General features: G+C 41.9%; 1 non-coding gene across 1 annotated transcript; it reads left to right on the top strand.

Annotated features, from left to right (window-relative positions):
- Positions 1-2,680: 2,680 nt before the first annotated feature.
- Positions 2,681-2,753, top strand: trnak-cuu (transfer RNA lysine (anticodon CUU)). Its single transcript has one exon. It is a non-coding gene; the product is annotated as a tRNA-Lys (tRNA).
- The last annotated feature ends 2,923 nt before the right edge of the window (positions 2,754-5,676 follow it).

Genomic DNA, 5,676 nt, shown 5'->3' with positions numbered 1-5,676 from the left:
ATCCTGGTGACCATCAGTCAGTTTATTACATTCACTGATTCTACAGAGGGGTGTCAGGCTGTGTGCAAATCCTTGGATATGCATCGGCAATTCATGAGAAGCTCAAGCATTCACTCATTAAGAGTGGATGTCCACATAAAAAACCCTTCTCCTGAATCCCGAATCGGCTCTCCTACGTGCACACGGTGCCACAGATGTCTCTCCAACACTCACAAGCTGTGGCCGACACATCTTGATGCTGATTTTTCCGGACGAGCTTCCGCTGATGAATTTAACTAAGCAGCGCGGCTGCGTCCAAACGTCTCGGCTTTGCACGCGTCTGAAGTTGGCGCAGGACTCAACCCAACATCTGCTCATTGGGATCCCCTCTATCCATGGCCTGCTGCGTTGGGGTACATCTGTACGGCTGCACACACTGGAAATGAATTCATCTATCTTCAGTGAGGTCTCTGGTGTGATTATTACCCCACATTCACTGCAGGTACAGTATGTCTGCCGGAACCCATCATTCTCTGTTTGAGTGTGATACTAATGAACTGCTTCTTCCCAGATTTTGAGTGCTGCGTTTGCTGCATCAAGATTGCATGAAGGTTTTTGGGCGGTTTGATATGAACCCTTTCTGCCATCCCAACAGCTGCTCCAGTTCGGAGAAGCACCTGATTCCAACTCCTGTTAAGACCAGTTTACCTTCCTGCGACCTGCCTGATCTGACCTCGGATCCAAGCCAGTTTACATCAGATTCTGGTCTGGGCTACTACAAATCTTGTAAGTTAGGATACGTGATAAATTCAAATATAATGTTTTATATGTTCTGTGGGAAAATAAATTCTGCCCTTTTTTGATCACCATTACCTTTTTTCATTATCACAACAAGACTCTTAATGGTTTAACTATTTCTGATCAAAGCACCTTTATTAGATAATAATTTGACTCAGCTTTAGCAACATCACGTTTCACCTTAACGAGTCCAGTCCTCGTAGATTGCAGGGAATAATTTCAAATGCATTGTTTTGTTTTTTAAATTAAAAAAAAGACTGAAACACAAAGATTGATACTCATTCAACAAAAAAGGAAAGTCAAGTGCTTTTCACTTTTTGAAGCAGCAAAGCCACTAATATTACAGGAAATAAAGCTTAAAATTGAACACTTTCAAGGTAAAAAAACAAAACAAAACAATAATAAGTGAAGCTGTTTGGGATTTGTTGAAAGTAGGTGCCACATTACTGTGCTTCTTTTAAAGTGGTGAGCAATTTTCCAGAAATTACATTTCACATCTGAAGTGATGATGACTGAAACTCTTGAAATAACAGTTATTGTCAGTGGTGACATTTGGAAAATGGAGCCGTGAAGTCAGCATATGAAGTCAGGTTCAACAGAGAATTGAACACAAACGGCTGGATACGTGTGAAATAGTGATTAATTACTGCAAAAATTAATATTTCAAAAACAAGAAAAAGATTTGGTGCAATCACGTTTACGACTAAAGTGGAAACAAAGAATCATAGAATCGCAGTTTACACATAAAATCCTATCAGTGAACGCACTCCTTGTATACAAAATGTCTTTCTTCAAAATAATTTCCTTTGTCTTTTCAGAAAAAAATACGTTTTACATCTGTCCAAGAGATTGACGTCTCCGAGTGTCACAAGACTCAAACCTGCCATTTTAAAAACCAATTTCTTTATTTTAGAAAATAAAAAAAAGACTGACGGGTTAGAAACAAGAAAATGCTCAAGCACCCTAACCCTAACCCTGTTCAAGACCCGGAGAGAGCCCAAATGGTGCAGCTGGAAAGCTCTGAGCTGATGACGTAACAGAGGACAAATGTGACGTCGAGACAAAAAAAGGACGATTACCAGAGCTTGGACCACAATGGTCCAAACGGGAAGAGCCACAAGTCTGGAAGTGTCTAATTAAACGGATATTAAACGGACCTTGGGACCGTTCCGCCCACATCAAAGCGGTAGCACGCTGTCGTGGAAACGGCCACATCCGAACCATGCAGAGCCGGGACAGTGTAGCGCTGTTTTTATGGACGTCCAAACATGACTCCAGTAACATTTATCACGCATGATTTCCAACCAACTAAATGAAACAGATGTTAATCTAATCAACATTTCAGTGCTAAATTAAGTGTAATTCCGCCGATTGGCCACTAGGTGACCAAAACATGGACGCGATTTAAATGCCCGACATGGGATAAAGATTAATGCATTCATAAAACAAATTAGTGTATTAACAGCCTGGCAAAAAACAAGGTTTTGTTTTTGGTTACGGGGAATCGCATTAGTGACGATTGTACAGGATTTTATATTTAAGACGTCGACATCGCTTCCACTGATTCTTCCCATTAAAACACTGAAATATGCTGCATAATTCCCTGACTGAGCCCTGGATAGTTTGAGACTGATGAACAGCAGGAAATTAATGCGCACGGAGACACTGAAAGCTGTTACAGTCCGGCGTCTTTTGTGTGTAATTTAAAGGGGTCGAGGCTTCTTGTGGCATGTAGGCAGAAGCTCCAGCGGAGTGTGTGTTCGCCTGAGCGCAGAAGATTAAACCGCTCACGGGAGGGGGGAGACTGGTCATTTGTAGCTTTTCCGTGGAAAACAACAAAGTAGATGATTGAATAAATTTTGAGACAAGCTTGATAAATTGAAGCCGCTTAGCAAAGCTCCAAGCCCGGCTAGCTCAGTCGGTAGAGCATGAGACTCTTAATCTCAGGGTCGTGGGTTCGAGCCCCACGTTGGGCGCTTACAACTTTTTGGGAGGTGGGGGTAGAGGTTAAACATGTTCGTCTATTCGCTTTTGAAAGGCGTCAGATTGGCGAGTTGGTTTAGGAGGCTCCTCCATTCAGTTTCATCCAAATCTATTCATCAAATAGACGTCGTACTTTATATTTCTATATATTTATGTGTATGACGGAGGCAGAGTTCTGTTTTCCATGACATCATTCTGGATCTTTTGTTCCGCCGACGCCCCGTTGAGGACTAGTTGAGAGAGCGCTCTACTTGTTCATAAAAGACTGGGAAAAGAATCGATGGCTCAAATATGCTTTCTTTCTCCCACTGACAGCCATTTGTGTTACCCTGTGAAGTGTTGATAGCTTGGCTATTACAGACACAGTGGAGGTAGAAGAAATATGGGTGGTTTTTTCCTTGACAATCCAAATAAATCTGCTCTCTTCTTCTGACAGTGATAACAGAAGCGATTCTCAGCTCCGTCCTCAAACGGCTGCCATGCTCGGAATGGGAATATGGCCACATTTGATACATATGACACAGACGGAGATTAAAGATCCGTTGCTGATGTATTAATTATGACTACATGTGTGCTTTTCTTTGGCTTGGCTCTCTCGCCGTCCCCAAGCTAACGCGCTTCAGATCAGGCCGTGCAGCAACGTCTGCATGTTTAAACAAGAATACGGTTTTCATTTCAGATTAGATCTCCTGCAGATACAGCTTTCTATGCTCCTCACACTTTTACATTGTGTTTCCTTTTGGGCTGAGAAAAGAAAAGAAAAGCCGAGCACCAGTCCTAGGAGCAAACCAAGGCACAAGTGTCCTTTTCATTCCCATTTCCCTTCTAGGGAAAACAAAAAAGCATGCAGATATTACTTAATGCTGGCAGAATAAAGCAAAATATGGAAAATTGATCACTAGATGTCAATGAGGGCGATCGCACACATGATCAAATTCAGCACAGGCTGTAAAGAACGCTCCCAAATTTGAGATCTTAAGAGATTAAACTGTGTTTTATTGCGGTATTTGTCTTCTGTTGCAGGTTACAATATTCTTGCTGCCATTAACAGGGATGTGTTGAGGTCACATCAGAAAATTGTAGCTAATTAAAGTTGAGAAACTACAAGGCTTGTTAATTAACACGGTGAAAGTCATTTGGTCATTCACTGTGATTTTGTTTTCTTAGCTGCGCCACATGTCTTCAGAAACCCCATGAAAACTCAAATGTTACCCAAAATGTGGTGTAGATTCTAGCTTTATTTGATTTTATGAAAATCCTCCCTCTATCCTTTCTCCACATCCACTCACGTGGCACTGGGTTTATGCTCCCTTTATAAACCCATACACCATTTTTGAAACAGTATAGTGCTAATGATGTGGCACATGTAACAATCAAACATAAATCGTATTCATTAATTCTGCGCCAAGGTACAGCGTAATGAGCTGCCAAATATCCCTTCTTTGTCGTTCATTTGGTCAACACTCACCAGTGAATAGAACCCAGAGGAGAAAAAGCAACACAACGTGAAAACACTAATGATGCTGAAACAGCGCCGAGCTGTGGAACACCAAGACTGCCATCTAGCGGCGACGCCGCGAACTGCCTCCCCTCTGAGGCGCACGGCGCGCAATATGGCACAGTCACTAAAATAGAACTTATTCTCTGTCCGATTCATTTATCTTTCAGGTGGAGCACAATTCCACTGAGTGTGTTTCTCTTTCTGTATAATGAAGGTCCGTGATGGTGCTTTATCACTCGAACATCCTCATTCCCAACATTAGCTCAGATATAATGAGGGTTACTCAGAGGACGGGGGTCCTCGCTGCAGCGTGATAAAAGACCCCAGAGTGTGCTGGTGACACAGCATCGGTCATTAGCCTGACTCACTTTGCCCTTTCATATATTTCTAAATAAGTGCCTTTCCTGTGGGTTTAAGAGACCACCTAATCTGCCCACTTAGAGCCGCAGGGATGAGAGCAGGGATCCAGAGAGGTGTGTGTCACCGAGGCAAATGTGCTTATCAGAGCTGTGACACATGTTTGGGCTCTCTGGTGGAATCACAGCCACCAGTTTAAAAGCCTGCTTTTACCACTGGTGCATCCCATAAACGTAAGAATGGTTCAAAATGGTCTTCAGAGGTGCAAATGTACTATAAGATCACGCTTGAAGATGATGAGAAAAGCATCCTTGTGAAAAACTAAATTAAAAAAGACCCAGTAGCAATACTAAAGCTAAGCTTTTTGTTTTTTTGTTAGTTTTTCTTGTACTGAAGTTTAATTCTCTCTTCTGAGGGTGATAAAGGACATAAATATTCAAGTTACAAGTGTCGGAAAGGTCTTTTTTTTTCCATAGAGAAAAGAAAAACTGCAGCATATTCAGTCCATTACAGCTTTCCTCCCCTCCGCTCTCCCTTTAAATCTAAGAATTCAGCGCCTAGCCTGTCTGATCAATACTTGTAAATAAACAATTCTCTCCGAAAGGCCAGAGAAGTTAACATTCTTATCTTCAACGCCCTTAAGATGCAAGGCTGGGAGCCGCTTCCGCGCTGACAAATGGGCAATTGATTCTTGAACATCAGGGATATTTGAGTGTTGACAACAAAGAAGACTTAAAGCTACAATAACACTTTGGAAGGATGAACTTTCCAGTCCCCAGATGTGCCAAACAGAAATATCACACCTAATTATCCATCCCTCGAGAAAGACTAATGGTTCTATAAAGAAAAAAAACCTGAAAAGGGCTTCATAGACTGCTGAGCAACAAAGGCAACATAAACTGCAACATAAAAGCAGTTTTCCTGTATCAACCAGTGAGGACACTAATTTCTAGCACTACAATAATATGTGATGTTTGCATTATGATGTAGCCAACACTTTCCACAATATGAAATGAGGTTTCCAGACCTGGCGAAGCACCCACAACCAGTTTGTCTGG

The sequence above is a fragment of the Takifugu rubripes genome, chromosome 1 (assembly GCF_901000725.2).
Source record: "Takifugu rubripes chromosome 1, fTakRub1.2, whole genome shotgun sequence".
In the NCBI taxonomy this organism is placed as follows: Eukaryota; Metazoa; Chordata; class Actinopteri; order Tetraodontiformes; family Tetraodontidae; genus Takifugu; species Takifugu rubripes.
The sequence above is the reverse complement of the archived record's forward strand: the minus strand, read 5'-3'. Positions and strand labels throughout refer to the sequence as shown.